At 46.7% G+C, this 20,683-nt stretch overlaps 1 protein-coding gene and 1 long non-coding RNA gene across 21 annotated transcripts in view; one reads left to right on the forward strand and one right to left on the reverse strand.

Moving 5' to 3' along the window:
• Positions 1-20,683, forward strand: part of LOC140385374 (band 4.1-like protein 3) — a 322,225-nt gene that overhangs the window by 97,474 nt on the left and 204,068 nt on the right. The gene's annotated exons all lie outside the window — the stretch shown is intronic.
• On the reverse strand, positions 1,209-5,244 carry LOC140386007 (uncharacterized). Its single transcript, XR_011933528.1, has 3 exons — positions 5,070-5,244; positions 3,300-3,461; positions 1,209-2,116 (listed from the first exon to the last, which is right to left on the reverse strand). It is a non-coding gene; the product is annotated as an uncharacterized lncRNA (long non-coding RNA).

The following is a 20,683-nucleotide window of genomic DNA, read 5'->3' on the forward strand; positions in this document are numbered from 1 at the left end:
CGCAGCATCAAAAACATCCAAACGTCTGTACAGAGGCATGGTGTAATAGAAAACAACTTCCAACCTGTATCCAACAAAATCCAGGGAGGTGGCTTCAGCAGTGCAGACAGCTATTCACTTTAACCCTCATCGCCAGTTTTGTGAGTGTCACGAAGAATCCAGCATGAGTTTTAAGGATACAAAGAAATAACATTTATTTACAATAACATATGTCTACAACAGCAGCAGCAACTTTGCTTGCTGCTCACTCCTTCCTGGCTGGTTCCAAACTGGTCAGCTTTATTTACACAGGGAGTCTGCTAATGATTTCTCTGCCCCCCTCCCCCCCTCATACTCATACAGGAGTAGCTCATACTCCCACAGGATTGTGGGATTGTCATTAGTCCCTAGTCAATGGTAAGCAGGCAGGATATAATACACCTTAAACTGTATTAGACTGAGCCTGGCACATGATGAGGAGGAATTAACCCTGCTTAGGGCGTCCTCCCACAGACCTGCCTCTAACTCCCCACCTAGCTCCTCCTCCCACTTGCCCTTCAGTTCCTCCACCGGGGGCTCCTCCGCCTCCAACGACGCCTGATAGATATCCAACACTTTCTGCTCCCCCACCCAGGTACCAGACACTACTCTGTCCTGTATCCCCCGTGGTGGGATCAACGGGAAAGCCAACACCTGTTTCCTCAGAAAGTCCCGGACTTGTAAATATCTGAAACCGTTCCCCGGCGGCAACTTGAACTTGCCCTCCAGCGCCTTCAGACTGGGAAAGCTCCCGTCTATGAATCTCCCATCCGTCTAATTCCTGCTCTCTGCCAACTTCGGAACCCACCATCTATCCTGCCCGGCGTGAACCTGTGGTTATTGCAAATCGGGGTCCAGACTGACGCACCCTCCACCCTCACCCTTCTCCATTGCCCCCAGATCCTCAGTGCTGCCACCACCACCGGGCTGGTGGAGTAACGGGATAAACTTATTTTGCTTGTGTTCCTAGTTGATGACAGGGTATGCTGATGTCCGCAGCACATCCCTTAATGGCTTGGAAGTAATCCGTTGCTAATTAGAACAAAATAATACTTCATATACTAAATCAAGCCACATGTGTCAAACTGTTTTATACTGCACTTTTAATTTGGATTCCAGGAGCCTGCTCCCACATGCAAATTAAAACAGAAGTACAAAAGCAGCTTTAATGTATTTGAGGCAGAGCGACAGAGTCCATTATACCGCAATGTTACACATAATGACAAACTCAAGAGCCATTGATCACGGTTACTTTGTGTTTCGCTTGATTTATTAGATAAGGCTATACGTTGAGTTCTCCCAACCTCATCTGAAACCTTTGGTGCAGGTGTCTTAGTTGAAGGTGGAAGTTCCATGCAATATGCCTATTCCAAGTAAACTGTATATTTGGTAGCAAAATGGGTGTTAAAGTTTCAGGTAATTTAAATGAAATTCATTGCATAATTAGAAATAGATTGTGTTTCTATGCCATATCCAATGTGGGCATGTCCTCCAGAAAAACGACTTACTAGTCCATTCAAAACAGTTTATGCTTTAAGGAAAATGGGCACAAAGGAACAGACACTTGAGCAGTTCGGTCATGCAGGACAGTCCTGCAACTGAGGAATAATGAAGGCCTGCACATCAGTTCAGTCCATTGCCCATTATTATGTGAAGCCATATATCCCTGAGATTTTTGCTTCTAATTTTACAGAGTATAATCTGAATATACAAAGGATGATTTATGCAACATACAATTTAATTTAATTAATGTCATTTCAAAGGGAATACCATTTGCTGTTATTGACCTTCTGAGTTTGCCAGCAAAACCCAATGGCTTGTTGAACTTTCTTTCTGGAAGGAATTGTCCAGGTCACTTCAATGTACATGGCAAAGTCTCTTGAATCATTTCCTTTGGCTTATCAAGTTGAATGTGAAAGTCATTAATTATACGATGTGAATTGCTTGGTTGTGAAGCCCTTTGTCTGAAACATTGAAGACTCTGTTGGAATTCTTTTGGCTCTAAGCCATACCACAAAGCTGATAATGTTCTTGCCAAGTTCTACTTTTCTTAATGAAGTCTGTCCTCTGCACTTGTGGCTTCAAAGCCAAAGCCAGCCTGTGGATTTTTAAAATATTTTTATAATATCCTTCTTTACTCCAATTATTAGTTGTTTTCAAGTATTTGCAAGTGTCAAATTGCCAAGTTTCTCATATTGGAACTTTGAGATTTGGAGGCAAAACTGACCACACACTGCAACATTAATTCAACTAGCATTGATTTGATAGAATCATAAAATCCCTACAGTGCAAATGGAGGCCACTCAGCCCATCGAGTCTGCACCGACCCTCTGAAAGAGCACCCTACCTCGGCCCACACCCCGCCGTATCCCTGTAACCACATAACCCCACCTAACCGTTGGACACTAAGGGACAATTTAGAATGGCAATCCACCTAACCTGCATATCTTTGGTCTGTGGGAGGAAACCGGAGCATCCGGAGGAAACCCACGCAGACACGGGGAGAACGTGCAAACACGATGGGCGCGATTCTCCCAACGGGAGACAAAGTCCCGACGCCAGAGTGAAAACCGGAGTGTTTCACTCCGGCGTCAGAGCCTGCTCCCAGCCCCCTATTCTCCTGCCCCGGGGGGCTAGGAGCGGGGTCGTGTATTTTACGAGCGCTGGGCCTTGGCGCCGCGTAAATGACACGGCCGGCATCGTGTAAATGAAGTCACCCGCGCATGCGCGGTTGCCGTCCTCCCCGAAGCCGTCCTGCAAGAAGATGACGGATGGATCTTGCGGGGCAGCGGAGGAAAGGAGGTCCTCCATTAGAGAGGCCGGCCCGCCGATTGGTGGGCCCCGATCGCGGGCCAGATCCCATCGGAGGCCCCCCCCAGTGAAGGAACCCCCCCCCCAAACAGGCCGCCCCACCAGCGTTCCCGCACAGTTCCCGCCGGCAGCGACCAGGTGTGGACGGCGCCGGCGGGAACCTGTCGTGTTGGAGCGGCCGCTCGGCCCATCCAGGCCGGAGAATAGCGGGGGTACCGGAGAATCGCCATTGTGAGTGTCTTTGCCGATTCTCCGGCTGGCGCAGCGCAGAACTCGACGGGGCCGTTCTCGCCGGTTGGGAGAATGGTGGGACGGCATCGGACCAGCGTCGCGTGACATAATGGCGCAGCCGGCGATTCTCCCAACTGGCGCGGCCTCGGAGAATCACGCCCAATGACTAGGTATTGGTGCAATTCTTAATGGCAATTTTTGTGTCCTTAATTTTTATTCACATAAGAGTTGCAAGTTACCGTGAAGCTGGTTGGATGAGAGACTGGTGTTTTGAAATTCCAAGAAGGTTGTATCATAGGTTACCTAAAAGTTGACTATTACAAATGCTCACAGCCTTATTTGTGCTCTTTTGCTCTCTTGATCTGGCCTCTGCTGTCCACGACTTTAACAAAATTGTTAACCTGTATAAAAAAAAGTCCCATGAAAATATACATCGATTGCTAACACCTCTGAACAAATGAAAGGTATTTGTCCCCTTTAGCAATTAAGCAATTTAAACTTCCTTTCCTAGTATTCCTAGTTATGATATTGCAGTTTTTAGAAATAGAAAAACTGTTCTGAAAGGTCACATTTCAAAAAAACTTGGGCTGAATTTAAAGACTGGCCCCAAAATGGCTCCGGGCTACTAGCAGAAGTGTCGATTTCAATCATTCTCTTGCCTTCCAAGGAGACCAGGATGCATTCCTTAGACATATACATTTAAAACGCAATTAGTGCTCTAAAAGAGAAAACCGAAACTCATTGATTCGATGGCTTTCCCTCCAAAACACACAGACACTAATTGAAAAGCCACTATAACGTGTGAACAACCTTGACCCTTTTGATCACCACATGGGGTAGGAGACTTTAGATGCCAGTAATGGAATTGTTACTTGCCTTATCTGGAAAGTAACTTGCCATTGCTGTATAAGTCACATGTTACCTGCACAAAAGCAGTGAAGAGGCAGGGAAAAGGCAGATACACAGAGAACCATGTTGAAAAGCCTTCAACCCAGAGAGAGACGAAGAAAGACATCCAAAACAACAACTGGCCTGTTGTAAAGTAACTAGGCAGTTAAAAGCGCCATGCCTGCAGAACAGAAGTGAGAAATGGTCTCTTCTCCCTGTTAACTCTGATTCCACCTACTAAGCTCACTTCTAAGAAAACTCCAGTAATTCAACAGTGGAAGCCATGGCAACTGCAGAGACAATCCTACAACTTCAAAACCTTCACTTCAGACAACACAATATTTTAACTTCAAAAACTACCAGGCCTGCTTCAAACATTACAGGATTAACTTGATTCAAGTTTATAAGTATCACCTACTTCACCTGTAACTAATCTCAGTGTGTATGTATTATTAACTTCCAGAGCAATGGTGCAAAATAAACTGACCTATTTTCTTTAAATGAGAATGCTTTGCTGCTGAGATATTTTAAAATGAATTTCTCATTTCACGAGTATGAAAATACACACACAGACAGCCAAATACATTGTTCATGGGTGACTTTAAAGAAACACTTTTAAAGCGTCCATGACAAGACGAATAAAGGCACTTGCAAAATGTAATGGCCCTGGGGCAAAATCTTCCAATGTGTGTTTTAGCTGTAAGAAATTGTGGATGAAATTGATCTTTGGTACCACAAACAAATGTTTACAAATTGGCAATCCTATTTTACACACCAATTTGCTTTTCTCTTCATTATTGTCTGTTTTTACACTACTGCTGAAAGCTAATTTCACCCCTTTTGTTAATTCATCTTGTTTATAACAGCACCAGTGCTCTATTCTCTATTTATTTACTTACTTATGTTGTGAACATCATATTTTGCAACAATGGTCCAAATCTCACACCATCCTGGGCATATATTGTAGTCACTCTGTTATCAAGGTGTGGAAATCCCCCAATTCATTATTTAATGCTATGGTAGCAGCTGAAGACGACAGCCCATTATTACTGCCATGTTAGTGCACTTAATGATGGTTAATGTTGTCTTCATTATCAGAGCAAAGAAAAAACAAGGTATACCTGTTGCATTAATGGTCCCTGGTTACCTTGGATTGTTTCCCGTGCCAATTTGTCTGTTCTGTTCATTCAAAGCCCTGCAAGACAGCTAGCACGTATCAAATTGTTGAAATAGAAAATTAAGGCAAATGTTACTTGATGTGTCCAACTTTATTGTGCCAATTTTCTCTTTTCTGGATTCTGATTATTTTGGACAACTTGCTTTGGTTAGTACTTGCACAAAGATGTCAGTTTAATAATTTAAACAACCAGTTGAAAGTGGGTTGGGGACCTGTTTCAAGAATCTTAAATTGCAGTTATTCCCCCTCAGCATGGTAAGTGATTATCGTAACTCACCTCCGGTTCCACCTTGTCCTCTTGGTCCAGACAAATATTTGGCTCGTTAGTAGGTGACAATACATTATAAGTTCCTCAGAATTTACATGGATTGAAGTCTGATCTTAAAATGGACTGAGAATTCTAACCTGTTTGAAAAGCTAATATTCTGTATTGGAAACAAATAGGTATCTTAGAATTTGTGGTTTGATTTATGGTCAGTTTTGATAGGAAATATGACTTTGTTGCTCTAAGAGCAACTAATACAAGGCCACTGGTGCAAAAGTATAAGAAGGAAGCAGAGTTAACTTCAGGTTAGTAGTTAGGTAATTACGGTCTTTTGTTTTAAAAGTATAGAGATGGTGATTAGGCTTTACTTTAGGGAGGTAAAGAGTATCCGAATTCTGAGGGCCTGTGAATAGTTCCATTGGAGATCATCCAGTAACTTTATTTAAACATGTTGAGAATGCTGGATAGAAGAAGAGCACTTGTGGAAAATATAGAGGAACAGTGTAGTAGTATTGATCGGAGAGAGATGAAGCAGAATAGGTATAAAGTTAGCTGTTAAGCTGGAAATGAAAGAAGAATGAAGAATTGCCGATCAGAGAATTACTTGCTCCTCAAAGTCTGTCTAAGTGAGAGAGAAAGGTGCTGGAAGAGTGCCTCTAGGTACGGAAGCAGGGTTAAACGCTTGACTTGTTGGGATTTGTAGAATATTGGGTGTGGGTGGAGTTTGTTGATGGACTGTTCAATGTTTTGGCATGTCATAAGAAAGCGGAGTTGTTGCTTTTCCCAATATAATTCAAAGATTGTGACAGAGTGAAGTGGACGGTGTTTCTGCCCGCATGATGTCCCAATCTTTAGCCACTTCCATTAAAAGTATAGGGCCAGATAATTAACATATGCAGTGTGCAATGCCCCAGATACCTGGTCGAGGAGGAAGGGCAGGAAATTGTAATGGTGGGAGTTGGTGCATGAAAGGGCTATGGCCAGAAAGGGGTGGAGGCATTGAAGGAAGCCTGTTGCAGCAAGCACCAAGGTAGAAAACCTATTAATGTTTGAAGGACTAGTGTACTATTTGTACTTCTTTGAAAGATACTTTGAATTAAACTTTGAAAGTTATTCAGGATTTGAGTGCAACCAATGTGGTGGGATGTTGAGATTTTAAAAGGATAGATGGGATATAACATTACTAGTTATATAGCAAAAAAATAATATGAGAGTGCAAAGTCACAAGGACGATCTACATGGGCCAGGATGGCTGACATGCATGAACAGCTCTTTCTTCTTCACTTCTCTTCTCGGTACCCTTTTTGAAACCCTCCAGAGTGTTTCACCACAGTCTTCTGAGTTCTGTTCGACCATCTATTGCTCTGAATTCTGACAAAGTCTCTTTCTTGTTGCGGAAGGGGGGGGGGGGAAGAATTGGTGAGATAACTTTTCCCCTTTTCTGTCACCTCCCACTTATTTGCAGTATATTCCCCTGCCATGTCATTGATCCAAGCTTCCACGCTCAGAGGCTTTGCATCTCTCCACATTAGTAGGATCCTCCACCGGGCTACCAGGGCGCAAGGGCCAGAACTCTTCGGCTCCTGCACTCCTGGCTCATCCGATACCCCAAATAGTGCTATCCCCCAGCTCGGCTTGACCCGGGTGTTCACAACTTTGGACATAGCCCTCATAAAGCCCCTCCAGAACCCCTCCCCAGTGCCGGGCACGTCCAGAACATATGGGCGTGATTCGCTGGGCTCCCCGAACATCTCACACATCTGTCCTCCACCCCAAAAAACCTACTCATCCTCACCCCTGTCATATGCGCCCTATGTACTACTTTGAACTATATTAGACTGAGCTTGGCGCTTGAGGAGGAGGAATTGACCCTGCCCAGGGCATCAGCCCACAGACCCTCATCCAGCTCCTCCCCGAGCTCCTCCTCCCACTTGCCCTTCAACTCTTCCATCGAGGCCTCCTCCGCTTCCTGCAGCTCCTGATAAATCGCCGAGACCTTGCCTTCTCCAACCCATAAACCCAAAATCACCCTGTCCTGAATCCTTTGTGCTGGAAGTAGCGAAAATTCTCTCACCTGCCGTCTCACAAACGCCCTCACTTGCATATATCTAAAAGCGTTTCTGGGATGCAACAAAAATGTCTCCTCCAGCGCCCCCAGGCTAGCAAAAGTCCCATCTATAAACAGGTCTCCCATCCTTTTAATTCCTGCCCGATGCCAACTTAGGAACCCCCATCCATCCTGCACGGCACAAACCTATGATTATCCTGTATCGGGGACCAAATTGAAGCCCCCACTTCATCCTTGTGTCGCCTCCATTGCCCCCAGATCTTCAATGTCGCCGCCACCACAGGGCTCGTGGTGTACCTCGTCGGCGGTAGCGGCAACGGTGCCGTCACCACGCCCCCAAGCTAGTACCCACACAAGACGCCACCTCTAGCCTCTTCCACGATGCCCCCTCCCCCTCCATTACCCATTTACGGATCATCGCCACATTAGCTGCCCAATAATAGCCACACAGATTCGGCAGCGCCAGCCCGCCCCTGTCCCGACTACGCTCCGGAAACACCCTCTTCACCCTCTGGGTCTTGCGCGCCCATACAAACCCCATAATACTCCTGCTTACCCGCTTGAAAAAAGCCTTGGGGATTAGGATGGGCAGGCACTGGAACACGAACAAGAACCTCGGGAAGGCCGTTATCTTGACCGACTGCACCCTACCCGCCAGGGAAAGTAGCAACACATCCCATCTCCTAAAGTCTTCCTCCATCTGGTCCACCAACCGTGTCAAATTAAGCTTATGCAGGGCCCCCAGCTCCTAGCTACCTGGATACTCAGGTATCGAAAGCTCCTCTCCGCTCTCTTCAACGGCAGCTCCTCTAGCCCCCTTTCCTGGTCCCCCGCATGCGCTACAAAGAGCTCACTCTTCCCCACGTTGAGCTTGTAGCCCGAGAAGTTCCCAAATTCCCTAAGGATCCGCATGACCTCCGCCATCCCCTCCATTGGATCTGAAATATATAACAACAGGTCATCAGCATACAACGACACCCGGTGTTCCTCCCCTCCACGGACCAACCCCCTCCAGTTCCTAGACTCCCTTAATGCCATGGCCAGCGGCTCAATTGCCAGCGCGAACAGCAAAGGGTCAGGGGACACCCCTGTCTCATCCCCCAGTACAATCTGAAATATTCTGATCTCCGCTGGTACGTAGACACGATCGCCACCGGGGCCCTGTATAACAACCCAACCCACCCTATGAACCCTTCCCCGAACCCAAACCTGCGAAGCACTTCCCATAGGTACTCCCGCTCCACCCGATCAAAGGCCTTCTCCGCGCCCATAGCCGCCACCACCTCCGCTTCCCCACCCACCGAGGGCATCATAATCACGTTCAGGTGCCTCCGCACATTCGCATTTAACTGCCTGCCCTTCACGAACCCCGTCTGGTTCTCATGTATCACTCCCGGGACACAATCCACATAGCGAGGACCTTCGCCAGCAACTTGGCATCTACGTTAAGGAGCGAGATCGGCCTATACGAACCGCACTGCAGTGGGTCCTTATCCCACTTGAGAATCAGCAAGATCAGCGCCCGAGACATTGTCTGGGCAGAGTCCCTTCCTCCCTCGCCTCATTGAAGGTTCTCACCAGCAACGGGCCCAACAGATCCACATACTTCCTATAAAATTCAACCGGGAACCCATCCGGTACTGGGGCCTTGCCCGCCTGCATGCTCCCCAACCCCTTAACCAGCTCCTCCAGCCCCATCGGGTCCCCCAGGCCAGCCACCTGCTCTTCCTCCACCCTCAGGAACCTCAGTTGATCTAAGAGCCGCCGAATCCCCCCTCCCCCCCCCCCCCCCCTCCAGGGGCTCTGACTTGTACAGGTCCCCATAGAAATCCCTAAATACCTCATTTATTTTAACCGCACTCCGCACCGTGTTCCCCCCCCCCCCCCCCATCCCTGATTCCTCCAATCTCCCTCGCCGCTTCCCTCTTATGTAGCTGATGCGCCAGCATCTGACTTGCCTTCTCCCCATACTCATACACTGCCCCCTCCATTTTCCTCCACTGAGCCTCTGCCTTCCCCGTGGTCAGTAAATCAATTTCCGTTTGGAGGTTCCGTCGCTCCCTCAGCAGCCCCTCTTCGGGGGCCTCTGCATAGCTCCTGTCCACCCTTACTATCTCCCTCACCAACCTCTCCCTCTCCATCCTCTCCCTGTGAGTCCTAATTGAAATTAGCTCTGCCCTAACCACCGCCTTCAGAGCCTCCCAAACCACACCTACCTGCACCTCCCCATTATCATTGGCCCCTATGTATCTCTGAATGCACCCCCGGACCCGTCCACAAACCTCCTCATCCGCCAACAGTCCCACATCCAGGCGCCACAGCAGGCGCTGGTCCCTCTCCTCCCCCAACCCCAACTCCACCCAGTGCGGGGCATGGTCCGAAATCGTTATAGCCAAATATTCCGTTCCCTCCACTCTTGGGATCAGTGCCCTACTCATCACAAAGAAGTCTATCCGTGAATAGGCCTTATGTACATGGGAGAAAAAAGAGAACTCTCTGGCCCCCGGCCTGGTAAACCTCCACGGATCCACTCCCCCCATCTGGTCCATAAAACCCCTTAGCACCTTGGCCGCAGCTGGCCTCTTACCCGTCCTTGACCTGGATCGGTCCAATGCTGGGTCCAGTACCGTATTAAAGTCCCCCCCCCATTATCAAGCTCGCCCGCTTCCAGATCCGGGATCCGACTCAACATGCGCTTCATAAACCCTGCATCGTCCCAATTCGAGGCATACGGGTGCTGTGATTTTCAATAATAGGCTTCCTGGTAAACTTAAATTGGAGTGAAAGATCAGCATTTAATCATACAACACCCCAAAATGTAAATGCAACGAAAACACTCACTCCCTCAAAAACATAGACAGGCACACCTGTAAAATCGCATATGCAAATTAATAACTGAAGCTGCAAGTGTTGCAAGCCAGATGACTTTTTACTCATGGTTCTTTGAAGGTAAAAATAAATAATGGGGGACGTTACTGGATTTCACATGGAGTTGTGGCTGAGCTTCTGTTGAGAGGAGTCTTTACAGAAGAAGACAAATTGACTCTCTCTGCCTTGGATGATTGGATGCATTAGACTGGGTTCCATGCTTCTAGCTGGAGGATGATCCCTCTTGTGTCCTGTTGTTCTTCAGACTGACTTGTTCCTGGCAGGTCCTTGGATTAATAAGGTTATCTGAAGTCAGTTTACATCAAGTGACCATGATCAATGCGTATGAGGGGGCTATTGTATCTGTGCATGCTCAGACAATGGGGCAATAAATTTCACAAGTGGTGTCATTTTAAATGTCATTTCAAGGAAGCACTCTCCACCCACAGCCATTTACATTTTAATGACTTTGCAGAAGCATGTTCAGACATGAGTTAATTCTTGACTGTCTAGAAACCACAGACAGTTATCGTCTGATTTTCTGACAGCCGTTTTGGGAAAGTGTCTGTCATTCAATGTTACTTCCTTCTCTTTTTAAAAAGTAGAGAGAATAAAGTTTGTATCTTAAAAGTTCTGAATATTCATTTGTTTTGTGTTCCGGGTCTGGACGGGGAATTTAGGAATTGTGTATTCTCCCAAGGTATGCTGCTCGAGTCTGTAGATTCTCAAAACCATTGCTCTTCATTTAAAGCAAGTATTTCCACATTTGAACATCCACATGAGGTTAGAGCTTCTCACCCTTCCATCTCTCACTTTCTTCTCAGTCATGTAATCTGATATTACGTCAGCATCATGTATGTTTCTGATAACCTTTTACTCTGTATCCACCTCGATCCACCGCAAAGTCTTTATTCCGATTTTATTCGCATCCTCCTACATCTCCCACCCACCACCAAAGACTTGACTTCATAGGATTAGTTTCTGGGATGTCCTACCCAATCTTCTTAATCTCGTTCTGACCTCCTTTTCAGATATTCCATACTTACCCTTCTGTTAACGTGAGTGCTCTGTTGACTGGCTGTAGAGATTGTGTTAAGTCTGTCATCGTCTTCCTCGGGACCCGAGTAGTAAGCCCAGCTTTCTATTGGCTTTCTCTCAAAGGATAGTTGGCACTGTGATTTCTTCCCATAACCTGGTCTGTTGTGATCTTGGTTGAGGAGCTTGTTTGTGGAGCTTTTTTAATGATTGTGCCTTCCTTCTGTCGGTCTTGGACCCATACCCTCTCCCCTGACTGCAGCACTGGTAACTCATGTGCTATATGCCTGTGATTAAAGTCCTGAGCCTGGTTGCTTCTCTATTCTTCCTCGTGCAGTTGATACTCTCATGGTCATTTGTGGTGCTGTTGGGCTTGAGGTTTTGTGCTTGGTTGCTTATGGCACAAGTAAAATACTTAGAAATCATTTCTTCCACAGAGTGCACAATGCCTGGCTGTCAGACCGATTGTTGTGCTCTCGCACAATATTATGCTATGTTTGGATGACTTTGGTGAAGTCTTTGAAGAATAGCAAACCAAAGTACTCTTTTTTTTAATATTCTTTCATGGCTTGTGGATGCCAATGGCCAGCATTTGTTGCCCACTCCTAACTTGTCCCTTAAACAGAGTGATTTGTTGGGCCATCTCTTCCCACATTACTTTGGGTCTGAAGTCACAATACTATTCCCGGATACTATTATTTTATGTTATTCTTTATGACTATTCTTTCGCAGAAGACACGTAAGTGCTTACATTGTTCAAAGCGCTGCTGTGGGAATATAGTCAGGCCATCCTTCCAAACAATGTTCTTGGGCTTGGAGGCTTCAACCTCCTTAATGAAGAGTAAATGGTATTTGTGACCGTGTCTGCCATAGTTTAATACTTCAGTGCACAGATGGATTCATGTCCCATCCATCTCAATCTAAACTGCTGGTTTCTAAGCAGCATCTTTACAATTTCTTTCATATTCAGAAGGGTGATTAGTGGTTTATGGTCTGTTTGGAGTTTGAAATGCAATCCCATAACAGTCTGAAAATTCTTTGCAAGCCCACGTTCTGCCTATGCTTGTTTTTCTAACATGGCATATTGTTGTTCTGTTTCTGTTAGGCATAGTAGACTGGTCCCTCTGAATTTGAAATAATACTGCCCCCAGATCTGTAGATGATGCATCTGCTGCTACTATGGTCAGTAATGGGTGGCACGGTAGCACAGTGGTTAGAACTGTTGCTTCAAAGCGGCAGGGTCCCAGGTTCGATTCCCGCTTGGATCACTGTCTGTGCGGAGTCTGCACGTTCTCCCCGTGTCTGCGTGGGTTTCATCTGGGTGCTCCGTTTTCCTCCCACAAGTCCCGAAAGTCGTGCTTGATAGGTGAATTGGACATTCTGAATTCTCCCTCAGTGTACCCGAACAGGTGCTGCAGTGTGGCGACAAGGGGGTTTTCACAGTGACTTCATTGCAGCATTAATGTAAGCCTACTTGTGACACCAATAAAGATTATTATTAATTCTACATAGCAATGTGCCAAGATTTCAGAAGAGCTTTAAATTTGCTGAATCCTTTTTGAAAGCATTTTGGTGGTCAACATTCCAGCACCATTGTTGACCCTGTCTCAACAGCTGTCTCGAGGGCTCATTGACCTCCGCAAAATCTTATAGAATTTACCTGCTTGTTTGACCGTAATCCGTAAGGAATCTTTGGAACTCAGTTGTATTCCTGGGTTGTGCAAATTCTCTGAATTTGCATTATTTTGTGGATCAACTGTAATTTCTATGGCATAAACTATGTGGTCTAGAATCTTGATCACAGATATGGCCAACTCACATTTTTCAATCAATGTTAGGCCTGCATCCTGGAAGATGCTCAGGATTGACCTGTGTCTTCGATCATGCTTGTCTCTCGTGGAGCCATGTATGAGTAAATTGCCCGTATGGCATATTACTCCTTCCGTGCCTCCTAGAGTGTGAGACATTGTTCGCTGGAAATTTTCTGGAGCAGACGCTATGCCAAAGGGCAATCTATTAAAACAATAACAATCTTGTTGTAAATGTGGTCACTAGCTCGGAGGTAACCAACACGTCGGGTATATATACCAATGGATAGTGGGGGAGGAGATGCGCTCGGTTGAGAGTATGAAGACAAAGTGGACGGAGGAACTCGGGCCGACCTTGGAGGAGGATGTTTGGAGTGAGGCACTGAGGAGGGTGAACACGACCTCATCCTGTGCAAGGCAGAGTCTTATCCAGCTAAAAATCGGACTTTAAATTTAGAGCACCCAATTATTTTTTTGGGTTGTGGAGGTGAAACCCACGCAGACAGGGGGAGAGTGTACGAAGGATGGAAAGAGTCGTTTTTTTGAAGGGGTGGATGATGGGTGTGTTTGGGGGCCCGGCACATCACATTTTCTGGCTGTGCTCAAACCTAATGGGCTTCTGGAGGTCCTTTTTTGGGACTATGTCCGCAATTCTGAATATTGGGTTGGAACCTTGCTCATTGGTGGCGATTTTTGGGCATTTGATTGTGCCGGAGCTCCAGACGGGAATGGGGGCAGATGTCCTGCCCTTTGCCTCACTGGTGGCAAGGAGGCAAATCCTCTTGGGTTGGAGGTCGACTAGACCGCCAAGAGCCTAGGTGTGACTGGGTGACTTGATGGGAGTGTTTGCACCTTGAGAAGATTAAGTTTAGCATGAGAGAGACAGTGGAAGAGTTTTGCCGTAGATGGTGACCATTTATAATGTACTTTAAAGAGCTGGTCACTATTAACTGCTGGGGGGGGGTGGGTTCTTAGTAACTAAGTTAGACTGTTGCAGTGGAACGTGGGGTTGAGGGAGGGGGCTTTTACGGTTTAAAAAAAATTTAGAGCACCCAATTATTTTTTTTCCCAATTAAGGGACAATTTAGCATGGCCAATCCACCTAATCTGCACAACTTTGGGTTGTGGAGGTGAAACCCACGCAGACAGAGGGAGAGTGTACAAACTCCACACGGACAGGGACCCAGGGCTGGGATTCGAACCCGGGTCCTCAGCGCCGTAGGCAGCAGTGCTAACCACTGTGCCACATGCCGCCCTAACTGTTTAATTCTTATTCTTGTTATTGTATGTTAAAAAAATTATAATATTTTCCAAAATAAAAAATATGGTCACTAATCCGGTTTCTTTGTCCAGCAGGAACTGCCAAAATTCTTTGTTTACATCCAACTTGGTAAATAAAGTACTCTTGGCTAGTTTGGCAAGGCTCCCATCGACTGAGGCCTATGGGTAAAACTTGCGTTCCACTGGTTCATTTAGTTGAGTTAAATCCATGCAGATTTTGTATAGCCGTTTGGCATTGGGACCGTAATTATTTCTGAATACTAATTTTCTTGGTATGATGATCAGTGAGATAATCCCTTGCTGCTTCATCTTTTCAATTACACCCTTGACTTTGTCCAAGAGCGAGAAATGGGATCAGGGGCGTCATTCTCCGCCGGCGGGAGTCTCCGTTCTGCCGGCGCTCGGGGGTTTCCCGACGGCGTGGGGGTGCCCCACAATGGGAAACCCCATTGACCGGCCGGTGTTACGGAGACTCCCGCCGGCCGGTCGGCGCAGAAATGTGGCGGGGCGGGTAGGAGAATTTCGCCCCAGATGTCCTGGTTAAGCCATAGGCAAATTATTTACTGGAAACCACATGATGGGGACAAGCTTTAAATTTTGTACCTGTTGTTTTTTAATTTGGTGTGATTTGGGGAATAGGCTGAGAAAGAAAGTTGCCCAAAGTCATTGTCTCCCTGCCTTGCCAGAAATGCTGTGTGATTATCAACCTGAAACCAGGGGATCCTCATCTGAGTATAACTTCTCAGCATTTGTAAACCTGAAAAGCCGAGACGAGAAAAATTGATCCGGCTCTGTATACTCCTTCATGCTGAAACTCTGTTGGTGAGAAACTCCAGACACCTATAGGGGCCAGCGGTCTGTCTTCAGATGGGAAACTCTGGATCAACAACATTGAAACCTTGCAAACTCTGTCCTTTTCTGTTATGAAGTCTATTCTCCAAACCCTGTCATGATATTCAAACACACACATCATGATAGACACACCAACAGACAAATCAGAACACACAACACCACAACCAATCACATACAAGGACAGGGACAGTATAAAAGGACAAACACGACACCTGGCGGCCAGTATTAGCTGGAGACCAGGACAAGGACAGACCTGTTACACTACACACTCAGGGAGACACAACGTGCAGAGTATCCAGACCGAACTGTATATAGAAGTTTAAATAAAATAGAGTTGTACCAAATACAACTGTGTTGGTTCATCTGTGCATCAGAGCACCCAACACCACATGGTACAGGAGTGGATCGATACCTGCTGGCATACCTCAGTGTACAGAGACAACCAGCAGTACCCAGGCAAGATGTATTGGCTCCCGGTTCCGCAGCCGTTCCAGTGCCACGGCGATCTCCGCGAAAACTGGCGGCGATTCCGGCAAGCGTTTGAATTGTTCCTGGTGGCAGCTGAACTCAAAGACCTGGATGATAATGAAAAAATTTAATTTCTCCTCACCATCGCCGGTGCAAGAGCAAAAGAAATCTTCACAAGGTTCAGGTTCTTCAGGAGGCAACAAAGGTACGATTACCAGGCAGTCCTGGACAAATTTGGCAAGTACTGTGAGGAAAACGCACTCCAATCGGCAAGTAAAGGTAAGAAAAGCGGCAGTACTCACCTCGTGGCCGGGATCCCGGAGGCCAAATTCCCAGAGGACGAAATCCCGGTCCTGAGAGAGGGCTGGGTCGAGGTCGGCGGCCATATTGCTAAAGGTATCACGCTAGCACAGTTGCGCGAGCAGTGCACAGAACCGGAAGTTTCATTTGCGCATGCGCGAGACCCTGCGCATGCGCAGTCAAGAAAACGGCCATCGGTAAAGGAACAGTGATCTGCGCATGCGCAGTCCCTTCCTACGTGCTACATACCGAGCGTCAGGATGTCAGAGGCCCCAGACCGCACCAATTTAAAGGGGAAACGTCCCAAATCCAATTTAAAAGGGAAACGTCCCAAATCCAAAAAACAAAAATCTGTTAAAGCTGTAAAACAACCTTCCCTCACCTGGAATGACAGCACATTGCCGCAAATTGACCCAGGAGATGAATTTAACCTCCGAAGAACCCTGCAACAAGCAGTTACCTACGCACAAGCCGATGATTCCGACCTCGAATACTTCGATACCGATCTTTACATTTTTTCTGGACCTCGCGAGCCCAATGACAGCTCCATGGTCCTAGACGACTACGACTCGGACGAACCTTTCATGTTGCACATTGGCGACCCTCACATTGAATCCGACGCAGATGCAGATTCATTTTTCGGATTTGAAGATCTTCAACCCAGCAGATATGACGTCCCAACTCATCAGTGCAGGATGATGCCGCAGCCTGAAATTAACAGACAGGGAGCGGGCAAGCCCACAGAGAGCGCCCTGCTGCCACACAGAGCATGGTCCACGTCCCGCTCAGCGTTCCCGACTCCACGATAGAAGGAACGCAAGACTCCAGAGCGCAGCCATTGCGCGAACAAGAAGTGACTCCAGTGTCACAAGCCTCCACAGAGAGCTCGTGGACAGCCTCCACGACAGAAGAAATGCTTGACTCCGATGCGCAGTCCTTGCAGGAACAAGACCATGAGGGCCTAGCAACCTCTCCTGACCAACCAGCGGCAGACGATGCAAGTCTGCCATGCTCACGTGAACAGCAAGAAGGCTATAACAGCCTACCATGCTCCACTGCACAGCAGCATGACCATGACGGTCTCTCATGCTACAATGAAGGGCACAGCGCTGATGACTGTTCAAGCCCAACTGAAGACAAGCCAAAGGAATCGCCTCCTCCAAGCCCGAAGGAAAAAGGTTTATGCGCTGACCTTCAGGATCATTATAGCCGAACAGAGATTAATAATGCTGCACGGTCACAGAAGGATGCTGAGGATTTGCTAAAGAAATTACTTGTATGTTTAACTTGCAAGGAGCAGACTGACAATTGCCAGTGTTTTAGTACGAAAAAAAAAATGGACAAGACATTGATCCTCAGTTAATGGAAATAACACAACCTGAATCATACCTACAGCAGGGACAGATGTCTCCCTTCAACACAACACCGCAAAGTCCCAACTTCGGAGACCAGCAGTTAGTCAGTAATGACTCTTCAAACCTTGAGGGGAACATTAACTGCATTGAATCTATACACACTCCACTGATAAATGAGCAGAACATTGGAGCAAGAATCCTGAGGACACCGACATCGAGTAGCCAGATAACGAATTTAAAACCCGCAGCAGTTTCAAGTGAACCAAGTGTGCTTTCCACTAATGGTGAAGATGCAGATAAGGTCGACCCGATTATCCATTGTACCACACTAACCCCAGAGATTAAGCAGTTATGTCTGGGGAGTATAATGTGGGCAATTGAGAACAGTAAAAGAGAGACTGTGACTATGCCAGTTCCAGCAAAGTCAGACCCAGAGACTATGAAGGCATGTACATTAGACAAAGATACATATGAGGTAACTGAGAAGAAAATTGAAACGGAATGTTTTTTGGAAAATAGTACAATGTCGAAAGAAACATTGGATCCTACATTCGAGGCCATGCATATGGGAGAACTTGAGGGTAATAAACAAGGTTCTGCAATGTCTGGGGGAAGATTTAAAATTCCAAAGAAGAAAAGCCCAAATGAAGGACAACGGCAAGACAATGACAGTCCACCGACATGGTTTGCACCACCAGATGAAAACTCTGACAATTTACCCAACCCTAGTGAACAGCAAGCTGCTAATGAGGATCTATCCACGGGATGTGAGACGAGTGACGACAGCATCCCACTTCCCATGCAAAAGGTGCAAGGTGACAGACCTCGCCTAGTGTGTACAGAGGCACTCGACGATCACGGTGGGACCACTGACGACTGCGGTGGCGCCGCACCGCTTCCAGCCTTGATGGCTCGAGCCTCTCCACTGGTCGGTGCATTCCTGCATGTTCCGACTCCAGAAGTGCAGCTTCAGGGAATCTCGGCTGCCTCCAGTGAACCTGTTGGGACTCCAGATGGGGAGCAGCCAAGCGCCGACTCTGATTCGCGTACGCCAGACCTTGCTCCGGACGGGCAGTGTCGCGGCCTCGGTGATGGCACGCTCAGGGTGACGGCGGATGCCATGGCGACAGGGAATGGATCGCGTGGCAGTCACACTGGGTCGGCAGTGGCGACCAGCACAGGCGGTCCAAGACGGATACACCAATTCACGCCAACGCCAGACGTTGATGAGAGCAGTAATTCTCTCTCCAAGGCGACATGCTTCGACGTTTCTCTGCGGAGTCGCCCTTCCAGCACAGCAGGTGGCCGGAACCAGCATGCACGGTCTCGGCCGACTTCAACATCTGGCACATTCATCGCCTTGCATGATATTAGTGATGGTGCCTCTTCAATGGCAACGGCCCATCGGCTACAAGATGCCGTCCAGCGGCACAACCACAAACATAAAAAGAAAAAAGACTCCACCTCGTTCCTGGTATGCATGGCGGATGGATTGGTGCGTAGGCGCAATCGGCGAGCCTTGCGCCGCCTTCCACGCTCGCAACTGAACCGCACACACATGCCGGATCCTCCACTGGTTCCCAAGGATGACTTTGTGGAGCTGCCACGGATCATGCCCCTTCCATCGCCACCCGTGGCCAGGCTTGCACATCAGCCGGTGGTTCTTGACCCACCCTTGAGGCGGTCAACCCGAAGTCGTCGCACACCTATTAGACTGGACTTATAACACTGTTCATACGTTTAAACGTTAAACACTGCTGTATTATAACCTGTTGTTGTTTCATCGTTCCAGATATCGTTTGGCCGGACCACTAGTCAAATTTTTTTTGCATTCATGTTTTGTTACGGTACGACCTCATTAGCATGACGCACCCGACATCGCCCCATGTATATAGTTACGTCGTATGCACATGCTGTAAATAACACACACACTCTTAGATGCACACACAACACGATTATATTTATAACGAAGTAGGCACATATCTTTGTAAAAAGGAGGGATGTCATGATATTCAAACACACACATCATGATAGACACACCAACAGACAAATCAGAACACACAACACCACAACCAATCACATACAGGGACAGTATAAAAGGACAAACACGACACCTGGTGGCCAGTATTAGCTGGAGACCAGGACAAGGACAGACCTGTTACACTACACACTCAGGGAGACACAACGTGCAGAGTATCCAGACCGAACTGTATATAGAAGTTTAAATAAAATAGAGTTGTACCAAATACAACTGTGTTGGCTCATCTGTGCATCAGAGCGCCCAACACCACAACCCCATCTCAGCAGAAATGTTATTTGTTTGTCCTTTGCTTGCTTGCGTTTGTGTGCGTGCATGTATGCTGGGGTATTTTTAAAAGGGACAGATGATTATACTTCCAAAGTAAAATTGTGTGTCAACTAGTACTTCTAACTTGTTTCAAAAAGGAAGTTTAGTTTTATAATAAATCAATCATTTGGAGTTATTGAAAGAGTTTATTGGTCAAAATTATTCTGGGTCTAACAGCAGCAAAGGCAAATAATTGGCCATTTTGGTGAGTGAATTAAACTTTTTAACTAATGGTGCGACCTGCAGAGTAGTGGGGCTAGAGCAACTGCGCATTCTTCCCATCCTGGACATCACACTAGCCCTGTTAAACAATTTTGGTAATTCAAAATATACTTCGAATCAGCAACGTGGTCCACTTTTATCGATTAATTTCATTTTTAGGCATACCTTTCTGCATGGTAAAGAGCATTCTTGATTTTTCAATGACAGAGAGGTTCAGGTACTTCTTGATCTTTGTATTTCAGCTTTTCACATTTAAAGTTGTTCCACAAAGACCCTGTAATTTGATAGATGAGGATTGCAATGTAATCTGTTTGAGCCATTTGACTTCATCTGATAAAACAGAAACCCCTATTTCTGTGTCTAGTTTAAACTCTGTGGGGTGTCCATTCACTTCGACTTTAATACTCCATTATTTTCAATATCACTTACCTCTTTCAGGAAGGTTCATACTTTCGCTTGTGATTCTTCCACCAATTCTATGTGGCTCCTAATTAAAATGTTCTTCCTCTTTTTAGAGGTTGTCAGCATTTTCAAGCAACCTGTTTTGAAAAGACTGACTTTTTCACAGTTATCCCCCCATTCCCTCCACTGGACTTTCTTCTCACTTGTGCAGTTTGTTCATGCCACACCGAAGATATTTCAAAATGGTGGTTGGCGCACTTTTTCTCATTTTGGTAGCCTTAGCATGC

The sequence above is a fragment of the Scyliorhinus torazame genome, chromosome 11, assembly GCF_047496885.1.
Source record: "Scyliorhinus torazame isolate Kashiwa2021f chromosome 11, sScyTor2.1, whole genome shotgun sequence".
Taxonomy (NCBI): domain Eukaryota; kingdom Metazoa; phylum Chordata; class Chondrichthyes; order Carcharhiniformes; family Scyliorhinidae; genus Scyliorhinus; species Scyliorhinus torazame.